This window comes from Palaemon carinicauda, chromosome 15 (genome assembly GCF_036898095.1).
Source record: "Palaemon carinicauda isolate YSFRI2023 chromosome 15, ASM3689809v2, whole genome shotgun sequence".
NCBI classification, from domain to species: Eukaryota; Metazoa; Arthropoda; class Malacostraca; order Decapoda; family Palaemonidae; genus Palaemon; species Palaemon carinicauda.
This window is the reverse complement of record NC_090739.1, coordinates 26,310,487-26,324,387: the sequence shown is the minus strand read 5'-3', so window position 1 is coordinate 26,324,387 and position 13,901 is coordinate 26,310,487. Positions and strand designations below refer to the sequence as shown.

Below are 13,901 nucleotides of genomic sequence, written 5' to 3'. Positions count from 1 at the left end.
TATATATTCTTAAAAAAAAAAAAATGGAATTCTTCAGTAATTTCGTCTTCCTTCGCTTGACCACCACTCCAAGAAATTGATTTCGGCTTTCTATATAATAAAGGGAGTCTTATTATGGGGGTGACAGCCCCCTTTTGTGGTGATGAATTCTGCTACGTCGATGTTTATGGAATGTTTGAACTAGAATCTCTCTCTCTCTCTCTCTCTCTCTCTCTCTCTCTCTCTCTCTCTCTCTCTCTCTCTCATACTTTATTCATAAACTTTACTTGATTAATCTCTGTGGGGTTCTTTCTCGTTGACCACTTGCTTGATTGTGTGTATATATATATATATATATATATATATATATATATATATATATATATATATATATATATATATGTGTGTGTGTGTGTATATATATACATATATATATATATATATATATATATATATGCATATATATAGATATATATAAGTGTATATATACATGTATATATATATATATATATATATATATATATATAATGTGTGTGTATATACATTATGTATGTATGTATGTATGTATGTATGAAAGTATGTATGTATATATGTGCATGTATATTATCTATGCGTGTACTGTATATATACATACATGGCACACAGAAACACACACATACATATATATATATATATATATATATATATATATATATATATATATATATATATATATATATGTGTGTGTGTGTGTGTGTGTGTGTGTGTACTGTATATACGTATATATTCACATGCATGTTTCATCTTATATATATATATATATATATATATATATATATATATATATATATATATATATATATATATGTCTTATAATGTATGTATGAGAGAGAGAGAGAGAGAGAGAGAGAGAGAGAGAGAGAGAGAGAGAGAGAGAGTCTGTGTCGGTTGGCAAGCATTATTACTGCAGGACCTGACCTCATTAGCCCCTGGGCCTTTATAGCCGAATTCAGCTCACAAAACCTAATGTTGTCATTAGTGGAGGGTTGGGCGTCCCTGTGAATAGTCCGGCTTCATGAGGTTTGAATGTCGGAGCTAAACACAAAAATACGAGCAGAAACACAAAAGCTTAGTTTCTCGTATTTTTAATAACCCTCTTTATTTAGCATGCAGTGGATGTTTTCCAGTCCATGTTGTTTATAATAATAATAATAATAATAATAATAATAATAATAATAATAATAATAATAATAATAATGATAATGATGACAATGGTCATGATAATCGTTACGATATTAATAACAATGATGATAATGGTTATGATATTAATTACAATGATGATGATATTAATAACAATGTTGTTGATAATGGTTATGATAATAATAATGAAGATATAATGGTTTTGATATTAATAACAATGATGATGATATTAACTACAATGATAATTATAATGGTTATGATATTAATAACATTGTTAATGATAATGGTTATGATATTAATAACAATGAAAATAATAATGGATATGATAATATCAATATGAATGATAATAATGAATATGATAATATCAATAAAAATTATAATAATGAATAATAATATATATTCCCAGAAATATTCTGGGAAAAAATATGCTTAGTAGTCAGTTGCTTCCATTTTTTATATAAAAAAAAATATATACATATTTTTGTGTATAATGGTAAAACATAATACTCTCAAATATTATTCTAAGGAAAGATATTTGAAAGACATAAAAGTGAATAGCGAAGCCACGAAAAATATACTAAAAAAACACGACTTTGAATGTGTTTTCATACAAAATTAATAGGGAGTAGCCATTACTAAGGTATATTATAAGCATTGAAGCGAACTGTGGTGACTGACAGAAAAGTGAACTTTGCCCTATGATAAATGACAGAAAAGCAAGTTTTGTCTTATAATGATTGACAAAAAAATGGAACTGTGACCTATGATGGTTGAAAGGAAAGTGAAATGTGACCTATGATATCTAAGAGAAGAGTGAAGTGTGATTTATGGTAACTGACAGAAAAGTGAACTGTGACATCTGACGTCTGATAAGAAAGTAAACTGCAACCTGTGATAGCTAACAGAAACGCGAACTGTGACATAAGACGACTGACAAAATTAAACTGTGATTGATAACAGCTACCAATAATTGAACTGTAACATTTGCTGGCTGACAGAAAACTAAACTGCGACTTAGGGTAGTTGCCAAATCACTGAGCTTTGACCTATGGGAACTGACAGAAACACTAGCTGTTGCGTATGACATCTGACCGTACAGGGAACTCTAACCTATTAAAGGCTTGCAAAAAAAGTGAACTACAGATTATGAAAGCTGTTAGAAAGGGAAACTGTGTGACGTATGGTAGCTGTCTGAAAGTGAGGTGTATTCTACAGTATGATGGCTGACAGAAATGTGAATGCAACTTAATATGGCGTACAGAAACGTGAACCATGACATGTGATGGTTGACACAAAAGAAAAAAGAAAAAGAAAATGAAAATCCAATTTAGAGATATTTGCTTTTTTCTTCCTTCGAAAACCCCGTTATCTATTATTTTCAGAAATATCAAACATTTACTAGAACGTTATTGCTTTTACATCAGTAATGAAGAAAAAATTGCTGTATCAATATCTTATCAGAATATCTCAAATTGAAAGAGCATGTTTTTTATCAGCAATGCTGCAGTTTGCATCTCATTCCACATAACTTACCTTTCATTAATTGATAACAAAAAATGATTGGGTCTTCGCTATTAGTTTGATTAAAACACTAAAGATGATATATTACTTCGCGTGCAACAGTTAAAATATAGTACATAAATCAATTTGATACAGGGAAATAAATAAATTGATAAACAAAGTAAATCACAAAGAAAAGTAAATGCCACGGTTAATAAAATATCTGATATAATGATTTATATCATCATCATCATCATCTCCTCCTGCGCCCATTCGCCCAAAAGGCCTCCGTTATATTTCGCCAGTCGTCTCTATCTTGAGCTTTTAAATCAATACTTCTCCATTCATCATTTCTTACTTCACGCTTCATAGTCCTCAGCAATGTAGGCCTGTGTCTTCTAACTCTTCTAGTGCATTGTGGAGCCCAGTGTAAAGTTTGGTGAACTAATCACTCTTGGGGAGTGCGAAGAGCATGCCCAAACCATCTCCATCTAACCCTCACCATGATCTCATCCACATATGGCACTCGAGTAATCTCTTATAGTTTCATTTCTAATCCTGTCCTGCCACTCAACTCCCAATATCATACTATGGGTTTTGTTCCCCAATCTACCAAATCTGTTGGATGCATACATTTTTTTTGCAAAATTCCTAGACACGGTTTATTCGAAAAGCTTAAAAATATGTTAATATTATATTTGCTGATGTCCAGATACATGGGAACGCAATAGAAAATAAGAGGACGATTGTGGTAAGATTTGCCCCCCCCCCCCAAAAAAAAAAGTTGACATAATAATATGAAGATAGTAACAATTCATTATTCTAAAGGGTAAATAAAAAATACTTATCAAAGTTCATCTTGTTATTCATGTCACCTTTGGCTGTAAAACGAACATAATCCTTAGTCGTATAATGTCATGTAAAGGGGATAATATTACGCGAATAAATTCTCCAAGATAAAAGCCTAAGACTTATATATCTGCAAAATGTATACTGGTGGATACATTAAGATCATACACCTGCTAAATCACCAGGATAAATCGGGTGATATATATAAAATTGAAAATAAATCGGTCACCACGAAAGAGACTATTGTCCTAACTAGCATACACATACTAAAAATAAACCCGCACGTCTTAGGAATTACTGATAACCAAATAACAATATATTACAATTGTATAATCTTATAATATGTACGCATTGAATTATAAATATCCTAAAGCAAGGTCACACGAATTTAGAAGGTAATTAGGCTAATGGAAACTCGAGAAAGCCGCATAAAAAAAAAAGGTTATTACTATAATTAAACTAAATCACCTGGAAACGGGATGGGAGGAACATTAAATTCCTGTAATTCTGACTGCTCTGTTGGTGATTAATTTAAAGACTACGACGATAGAAGATTAATGTTTTCTAAGCACGCCGTTATGTATATGTAAAATAATGTACAAACTTAAAATCTTTAAATAATTTTCTGTTTATATATTCACACGAGAGACAATGTTATTGTGAGATTGTGCGTATTTACAATGATTAATATATATATATATATATATATATATATATATATATATATATATATATATATATATATTTAATAACCTTAACAGTAAGAAATACAGTATTGCACTCTGATATTATAAATGTCTTAATTTCCGTAATGTATAATAAAACAGGAAGTTCAGAGATTAATGAATAAAAAATAAAACTCCTAGTAAAACAAGAATATAATTTCGCAAGATTGGTCTTTTTTTCAGTATAAAACATAAAAAAATAAATAGATTTGAGTGGAAGATAGAAGGGAACGAATACTGACATACGGGTCACTAACTCTGTCTATCCCTTTTATCAAATGCAATCCTTTCAACTCTTGATTAAATCCTCGTAAGATATGAATTGAAGATGGACATTGACACCAAGAAGGAACAGAGATACAATAACAAAAGAAATAAAGAGAACAAACTCTTGTCTCTTTTCACCTGAAATTCAGTTATAGATATGAGGAAAGTTGAAATGTTGAAACTTAAAAAGACCGAGAAACAAGATAAAGAACAAACAAATATACTTGTCTTTAAAAAAAACGTTTTCACATATTGGTACAAAGCAACAAAAATTTAATAGATATGGAGAAAAGAGAACAGAATCCTTTTCACTTTCCACCTGATTATGCTTTTCATACTTTCTTTTCACAACCATGTTCTCCAAACACTCCAGGCATTCTTGCAAGTCTTTAGTATAATAGTAAAAAAAAAAAGTTTTCAGATTGAAGGTCAATTCAACAGGCTGTGAATGAAAAGTTTACTTAAATTAAGGTTACGATAGAAATAATAGGAAATAATTAATAGTAATAATAAACAAAATTGTGGTTACTATCGCAACTGCTATCATAAAAAAAAAGAAAAAAAAACATTTTATGAAAAGAAACACAGAGCAGTGCATCAGTTTGTAAATGAAAACAGACCCAAAGGTATTAGAAATATCTCATGATATTTAGATTTAATTAATTAATTTCTTTGGACTATTCCCAGTAACATCTAGGACCCTTTATGGTGTTACGTCAGATGAACGAATCAACAAATAAAAACCCTTTGAGAAGTAATAGTCTTTTAAGAACTTGAAAAAAACGTAAAAAATAATAATCAGATAATGTAATTATCATATGTTATAGAATGAAGTCTGCACGTGTCGGTCTTATCTGCATATGGTAACAAATGTTTTTGTTAGGTTTTTAATATGACTTTTATGAAAACCTTCGTCTCTTTGAGTGTTTGAAAGGAAGCAATATACTCTTTGCCACCCTTTCCCTTTACCATTTTCTCTTTCTTTCATCATGCCTGGGCTACAATATGGCCCTAGGTTTGCTCGTCCACGGGCATAAATTCTTATGAAAAACTTTCATTTAATTAATGTTTTCAATAAGGAAATTTGATACTCGACAAAACATATACTCTGTAAAGATTTCTATGAATAAATGAGATCAACAAAGAAACATCCTTATTCCAAGAAACATTATTATTCATAAGATGCAGGACGAAATTTCCATATCTAAAAAAGGAAAGTGGAAAATATAAATGTTTGTCTATAATTATGACAAGTAACATAAAGTTAAACTTTAGTTAATTATTTTCGTTTTTACAAGACAATCTTGGAAAAGAAAAGATCCTCTTTTTCAAGGAAGTTGTACAGAAAAAAAAAATAATCATAAAGGAAAAGTTTAAATGGGAATAGTTGAAAGAAAACTTATTTACCTTATGAATATTTCCAAGGATGGCCAGGGTAGATTTTGAAAAAAAAATAAAATAGGAAAATATTGAAATTAACTCTTTGAGGGCGGAAGCACAAAGACGTTTTTCTTAACTAGTGTTTTGTTAGACTAAGAAAATAAAAGAAGTGTAATTCGAACTATTTTAATATTTCATAAAGAGGTAATATTTTGATATTATATAAGAGGACTGATTAGAAGTAAGATGTAGATACCACAGATTATCTTTGGCCGAGGTACACATCATTACCATCGGAAAACAACTCCAAATATCTTTATGCAAAATATCAGAATGAGGTATCTTTTTCTGTAAATAATTTCCATATAAGCATTTTATTTGGTACGTTTCATGTTAAAATAAATAAACCTGAAGGTGTTGGAGATAAACATCGTTCAAAGCTTGATTGCAAGAAACTATATAGTTTTCCAGACAAAATTTCTACTTCACCAGTTAGTCTAACATGCAGGAAAATCCTAATACAAAAATTTTTATATTTTTTTTTTTTATAAATATCCTGAAAAATTACAAAAACAGAGAATGATATCATTAATAATAATAATAATAATAATAATAATAATAATAATAATGATGATGATGATGATGATGATGATAGTAGTAGTAGTAGTAGTAGTAGTAGACTATATGACGCACCCAACGCCAGCAAACTGACTTATTACCACACTCACAGTAGCTGATGTATGTAAACAATTGATGACAGATAATAATTTGCCTGATGAATTTCTCATGTGCCATCCTCACTTTGGTGGATACTGACCAAACATTACCTTTTATAAAATTGACTGTGTTGTGATATTATCTATAAGTAAATTCAACCAACCTACGAAATCTAAGCTTTATATTTTCTCCATATGAATTCATTTTGTATAACCTTTTAGTATATAGATCTACACCATTTTATTGTTACTATGTACTAGAATGTCTATCTAGATTTGATTTTATATTCTGTATGAATTCTTATGGCACAACATAATTACTATATAAAGTAGATCTGAATAATATTATTATTACTATGTACCCAAATGTTTGAGGCCAATGGGCGCAATAAATTGATTCAAACAAATAAAACCAAATCCTAAATTTGGAGGATACTGAAAAAGCATTACCTCTCTTTAAATTGGCTGTGTTGTGATATTAACTAAAGATAGGTACAATCCACCTACGAAATCAAACTTTAAATTCTATTTTGTATTCCATATGAATTATTTTGGTATAATTTAATTATCATGGAGATGTAAATATTATTATTGTTACTATATGATCGAATGTCTGACGCCAATGGGCACAATAAATTAATTAAAACTAAGAAAATCTCCCTCTCTCCAAGTAGGATTTAGTTATAGGAAACCTTGATTTTCTTATGAATGAGTCAATATGTAATTCTTAAAAAAAACAATCCTATAATCTCCATTTTAAAAATTAAGGCTGTTAATGTGTGCACATTTAAAATGCATTATGACTTATATAAATTAACATGAATAAGAATATATGATCCATTAGAATATTTTATGAAAAAGAAATTACAGAGTTTTCTTATTTTACAGTTAATTCTTGTATTCATTACCGAGGCATAAATATTCGTAGTTAAATATTATCTAATTCCATAGTCTTGAACAGACTTGTCACTAGATGGAGTCGTCTTGAGGTAGAAGTTTAACATCCAGATTAGTATCCTTGGGTAGTTTTTTTTTTTATAGCATCTGAACAAACTTGTCAATAGATGGGGTTTCTCGAAGGGGAAGTTTAGCTTCCACTTTTGTATCCTTAGATAGTTCGTTTTCTTTAGCATTTGAACATATTTGTCAATAGATGGGGTTTCTTGAGGTGGAAGCTTAACTTCCAGTTATAATTATAGTATCCTTGGATGGTTCGTTTTCTTTAGCATTTGAACATATTTCTCAATAGATGGGGTTTCTTGAGGTGGAAGTTTGACTTCCAGTTTGTATCCTTGGATGGTTCGTTTTCTTTAGCATTTGAACATATTTCTCAATAGATGGGGTTTCTTGAGGTAGAAGTTTAACTTCCAGTTTGTATCCTTGGATGGTTCGTTTTCTTTAGCATTTGAACATATTTCTCAATAGATGGGGTTTCTTGAGGTGGAAGTTTGACTTCCAGTTTGTATCCTTGGATGGTTCGTTTTCTTTAGCATTTGAACATATTTCTCAATAGATGGGGTTTCTTGAGGTGGAAGTTTGACTTCCAGTTTGTATCCTTGGATGGTTCGTTTTCTTTAGCATTTGAACATATTTCTCAATAGATGGGGTTTCTTGAGGTGGAAGTTTGACTTCCAGTTTGTATCCTTGGATGGTTCGTTTTCTTTAGCATTTGAACATATTTCTCAATAGATGGGGTTTCTTGAGGTGGAAGTTTAACTTCCAGTTTGTATCCTTGGATGGTTCGTTTTCTTTAGCATTTGAACATATTTCTCAATAGATGGGGTTTCTTGAGGTGGAAGTTTGACTTCCAGTTTGTATCCTTGGAGGTCTCGTTTTCTTTAGCATTTGAACATATTTGTTAATAGATGGGGTTTCTTGAGGTGGAAGTTTGACTTCCAGTTTGTATCCTTGGATGTCTCGTTTTCTTTACCATTTGAACATATTTCGGATGACTCGTTTTCTTTAGCATTTGAACATATTTCTCAATAGATAGGGTTTCTTGAGGTGGAAGTTTGACTTCCAGTTTGTATCCTTGGATGTCTCGTTTTCTTTAGCATTTGAACATATTTCTCAATGGATGGTTCGTTTTCTTTAGCATTTGAACTTATTTCTCAATAGCTGGGGTTTCTTGAGGTAGAAGTTTAACTTCCAGTTTGTATCCTTGGATATTTCGTTTTCTATAGAGAAATATTGTAAAGTCAAACAGATTACTGCATTGACTGGTTTTTCCTGACCGACATGTAAGTTCCACTGTATTTTTTATTGTTATTTATTCATAATTATACGGTAATGCTGTAGTGGTAGAATACTCTCTGAATTCTTCTTTAACAAATTAATGTCTGTATAATAGTTTCTTAATTCAGCCTTGTATATTATTTCTTGATGGATTTCTAAGGTAATGTGTTGCTAACCTTATAAATCTCAACAAATGTTATCTTTAGTTTTTTTTGTATTGGTATGGGGCAATTTTGCTGAAACACTTGTAAGTGATATAATGTTGCAATTGACATCAGATTGATACTAATTGAATAACCCATTAAACGCAAAGAGCAATTAATAAGATCTTGAGGTTTGGATCTTGATAATTCTCTTAAGATTCTCTTATTTAGTGCTATCAATTTTATTGTACAGTCTGATAAAACAATACCGTCTACGGTATCATACGAATTAAATCCTGATATAAGGTATGATGGCTGCTATAGTGTAAAGGCCGGGAATAATACTAAAGATGGGTGAACTAGTTAAATCATTTAAATTTTCGGGTTTAAAATTGTTATAGATTAGTGTTTTCGTTGTGAGCAATCTTGGTGTAATCGTCGTGTTTCGGAAGTTTTCTGTAATAGGTTTCCGGTAATCGATTATCTAAGGGTATCTCTGTATTTCAGGCAGGAATAAACTGTTACGGTACATGTTTCTTTGGTCTGATCCAGGAACTCCTAATTTAAAGTCCTATGTTAATGTTCTGGTATTTAGTCAGATGGTTGATATATTCCGTGAGTTCCAGTATATTAGTTTCATAGGACTAGAGAATAAATGTTTTATTGACCAGGATATTAGTTTTCTTTAATTAAGCCTAGTTTATTATGTAGCTGTGAGTAATTTTATAACAATCGGCTATTTGGCTAATTTAGTGTTTACTTTATTTTAGGGTAAGTATTTAAAAAAAAATTCTACATTTATTTATTCAGCCTAAGTTTGAGCTGTGGAAGCGAAAAAAAAATAGAAATTAGAATTTACCATAAGCTTATACAATTTTTCTGGGCGGCTATTATGACCTGCAGTATATTATCATAGAGTGAGGCGCTAGAGTTTTTCACAACGTATCGAATAAATAAATTGTGCAGAGTTTAAGAGGTCTATCTGATTACCTCTATCTTAATATTACCTGCTGTTAAGGAATTTTTATGGGTTCTGCAAATGGTGAAACTGGTGCCGATATGTTACTGAAAATTATGGATCTTGAGAATAATTATGGTAGCAGGAAATTATGAAGCATAAACTAAACTCCGTATAAAAAGAATGTATTCCCATTGTTTGGATATGCAAAGATTTAAAGGATTGTCTTCGAGGTCAGGATGCCGGAAAACTTAAAATCAATAAATCAATCTAGGATTATTGGGAAGAATTAAATTTTATTGAGGATTTTGTTCTTCCAATAGACAATATGCTGCTTATTTGAAAAACAAAACGGGAATTGCTAGTGAAAAACGTTAAAGGTGTCTGGTTTCAGTTCCAGTTCAATCAGAATAGATGCTCACCAGAACGACAGCCCGGCAAGCCTAACCCCCCACTGTGGTGCCCTACCACAGCAGTGACCTCCCCAGTAAACAGCTTAAACTGTCCTGGGCGAGGATCGATCTGCTGCCATGCGAATGCTAGGCAAACACGTTACCACTGTACTAGCCAGGGTTGTTTCCTTTTCATTTACTGTACAGTATACAGCCTAATAGGTTTAAAAAAAATGGCTAATATGTTTGTATTTAGTTCGTATTGAGAGTTAGTTCTTGATAGCATTATCTTTCATCATCTTTAACAACACTTAGTCAATATATGGAGTTTGTGTGGTGGGGAAGTTCAACTTTGTATCCTTGGATAGTTAGTCTATAGCATTGGAGGTAAGCTATAGTAAAATCCTTACAGATGACTACCAAAGCAGCTTAACTGTTTATTGTAGGTAATCAATTTAGGTATGTGTAAATCTATTTACTTTCCTCATTACTAGGCAAGTCTTCTTCACGTGACTTTTATTTAATTGCAAACTTGTCGTAAAGTCTTAATTCTTATTTATAATTTTGTACAAGGCTGGCTTTGTATAATTATATTTGTATATGGTTGTACATTGCTGAAATATATTAGTAACTGAAATATCTTAATGAAGAAATCAGATTGAACATAATTAAATGGCCTATAAAAAGACTAAGGTTAACTTTGAAAATCTCATAAGACTAAAATATTGACAAGTTGCGCAGTGAGTAGGATGTCGTTAAAGTAGTACTTAAAATCTTTAAATGTACGGTCTGAAAAAAAAAAAAAAACTATCCTTACACGATGTCATGTGAACTAAGTCCTTTAAAGGTAAAGTGTGAAAGGTACTAGTGACGAGACCTTTAATATTACATACGGCAAGTTATTATTTAACCTAAAGTACCAGGATGAAATTTCAATATCCAAAGCGATTTCGGTGTCGATGTGGGTGTAATCGTGGTTAGTAGAGGTTTTCTGTAAGAACATATTTCTTGGCTGAGTTAGATAGTGGTTATTTGAACTAATTATTCAGGCACGAGCTAAGTCTTAAGATACTTGCTAAAACTTGCTTAAAGGATATTGAAATTTTTTAGTTCGCTACATAATTAGCCGGTATTTGTCAGATTGTGAACATGATCAATGAGATTTAATGTTTTATTTCATTGTTTATATAGTAGTAGTTGGTTGTTTTATCTTAGTACCCAGGCTGGTGGAGTGTTAATTATGAGTTGGACATTCTTTTGAATTTTTTTCTAAGCTTGGCTATTTCAAGTAGTTTAGAGTAGTACACCTTTAGAATAAGAGTGTAATTTTGACTTTATTTTGGGGGGTAACAATACAAAGTTTTAAGTTATTTTAAAGTTATTCAGCTATGATGAAAAACTGGGAAGCTAAAAGAATTTCGGAAACTGTAGGATATTAATGTTTTTTCTATGACAGATCTACTTATGATGGGAAGCAAGAATATACAATAATCAAATGAAAATAAGTGTTCAAGGAGTTTAAACGATTTAGTGCTGATTCCCCCCCCCCCCCACTATCTTAATATCATGGGAATTTAACAAAACTTTTAAAGGTCTGATGCTTCAAATGGTGTAACAAAACTTTCTTTTTTAAAAGTCTGATGCTTCGAATGGTGTAACAAATCTTTCTTTTTTAAAGGTCTGATGCTTCAAATAGTGTAACAAAACTTTCTTTTTAAGGTCTGATGCTTCAAATGGTGAAATGGCTGTTACTGTGTTCCGCGAAACTGATGGTACCTCAAAACCAGTCTTATGGTAGCAAGACATCTGAAACAAAATTTAACTCCTTTCCCTAGAAAAGGAATGGTAGCAAGGGATCGCGAAGATAAAAGGAATGCATTTTTGCAAAGGAGATTTTTAAAGCACACCTACTACTCACTTATTTGAAAAACCTGAAAGATTAGAATGACAGGTGAATGGTCTTACATAGTTTACAGCTTTTATTGTATAATGGTCAAAATATTTGGTCTGATAAGATTGTTTATAGTTTGCATACACTTTGTTCATTCTGGGCATGGAGCATTGTTAAAGTAGTATAATTTCATTATCTTGAACAAACTTGTCTATAGCTGGAGTTTGAATATAAAGTTAGTTCATTCTTGATAGTTTGTTCATTCTTGACATGGAGTATTGTCAAAGTATTGTCAAATTTCATTATTTTAAACTTGTCAATAGCTGGAGTTAGTTTGAATATGAAATTTGTTCATTCTTGACATGGAGTATATGTCAAAGTAGTCTAATAATATCTATAACAACTTTTCAACAGATGGGAGTTGTCTTGGTCTTGAATTTAACTTGCATTTTTGTATCCTTGGTTAGTAATTATTCTATAACATCTGAACAGACTTGTGTAGTGATATTGTAAAAACTTAAATAACTACCAAATCAGCCTGACACTTTATTGCATTTAATGTTTTTATACTTAGACCTTTGGTGTTATGGGGTTCTGATGCTGTGTTAATATATTACAGAATCCCTCTTGCCTAATACTATCAGGACAGTAGTCCTCTACGCCTGAAGTTCAATTCATTGGTCGATGGGGACTGACAAAACTTGTTGCTAACCATCTAATTTTCACATTGCTGTCATTTGTTTAGTTTTTTTCTTTTTGTTTTTTTGGATTTATTGGCATAGGGTTTTAAATATATTAATATTTGATATCTTTCATTCTAATTTCAATCATATCGGACCTAATTAAATGGCCCATCAAGAGCCAAGGGTAACTTTTTAAAACTTCAAGACAAAAATCTTACATTCCTTGAACCGAAAATCGGAGAAATGGGAGATAACCTGGATCATAAATTTTCAACATCCTTATAAAGGAAAGTTTAATTGATGAGTTTACTGATCAAGAAAACCATAGTTATTATGACAGTAAAAAAAAAAAAAGTAAGGTAAATCGGTAATTTTTGCCAACAGGCACAAATAGTTTGAAAAAGCCATAGGAGCATTATTATAGTAATGATCATAACTTAGAGAAAGCAGGAAAACTGAATTTGATGGCGTCTAAATGATAGAGAAACTGTAATATTTGTGTATAAACGGCATAACTGACTACATTTGTCAATGCTCCCCCCACCCTCAGACAACCAGTCCTCTCCCTTTTTCTTCCTCTCTACACCCGCCTAAAGCCTAATCTCACCTATCGGGCATACTCAACGGGCTGAAGCAGTGCATGCACGGTGGACAAACATTGTAACAATTTTGTTGTATGGTTGGCGATCACGATTGTGAATAACGCCATAGATGAGGAAACCATGGCCAAACCATCGAATCGCTTATGCCCTTGTTTGAGACAAGGAACCAGGTCTGTTAATTCTAGACTGCACTGCTCCTTAAACTCTTCCCGGCACCTGGCTAAGTCATGCATTAGCCTACATGTGTCTGCTGCATGCCTTGGACTGTTTGATTGGAAATGTTTCAAAGAGAATTCAGGGAAAATAAAGAGGGCCCGCCCTCTATTTGCCCCTCGTCTGGACAGGAAGAGACTTAGCTAGTCCAGATCCCGCTAACGCAAACACTCAGCTGGGAGGAAGAGT

At 31.7% G+C, this 13,901-nt stretch overlaps 1 long non-coding RNA gene across 2 annotated transcripts in view; it reads left to right on the top strand.

Moving 5' to 3' along the window:
- LOC137654529 (uncharacterized) overlaps window positions 1-12,656 on the top strand; it is a 157,524-nt gene extending 144,868 nt beyond the window's left edge. Inside the window, exons 1-2 of one of the 2 annotated variants that reach the window (XR_011046650.1) lie at window positions 8,703-8,835; window positions 12,043-12,656. This is a non-coding gene — a long non-coding RNA (uncharacterized lncRNA). Of the gene's footprint in view, window positions 1-8,702; window positions 8,836-12,042 lie in introns of those variants that run through there. The other variant, XR_011046651.1, reaches the window with a different exon arrangement.
- Window positions 12,657-13,901: the final 1,245 nt, after the last annotated feature.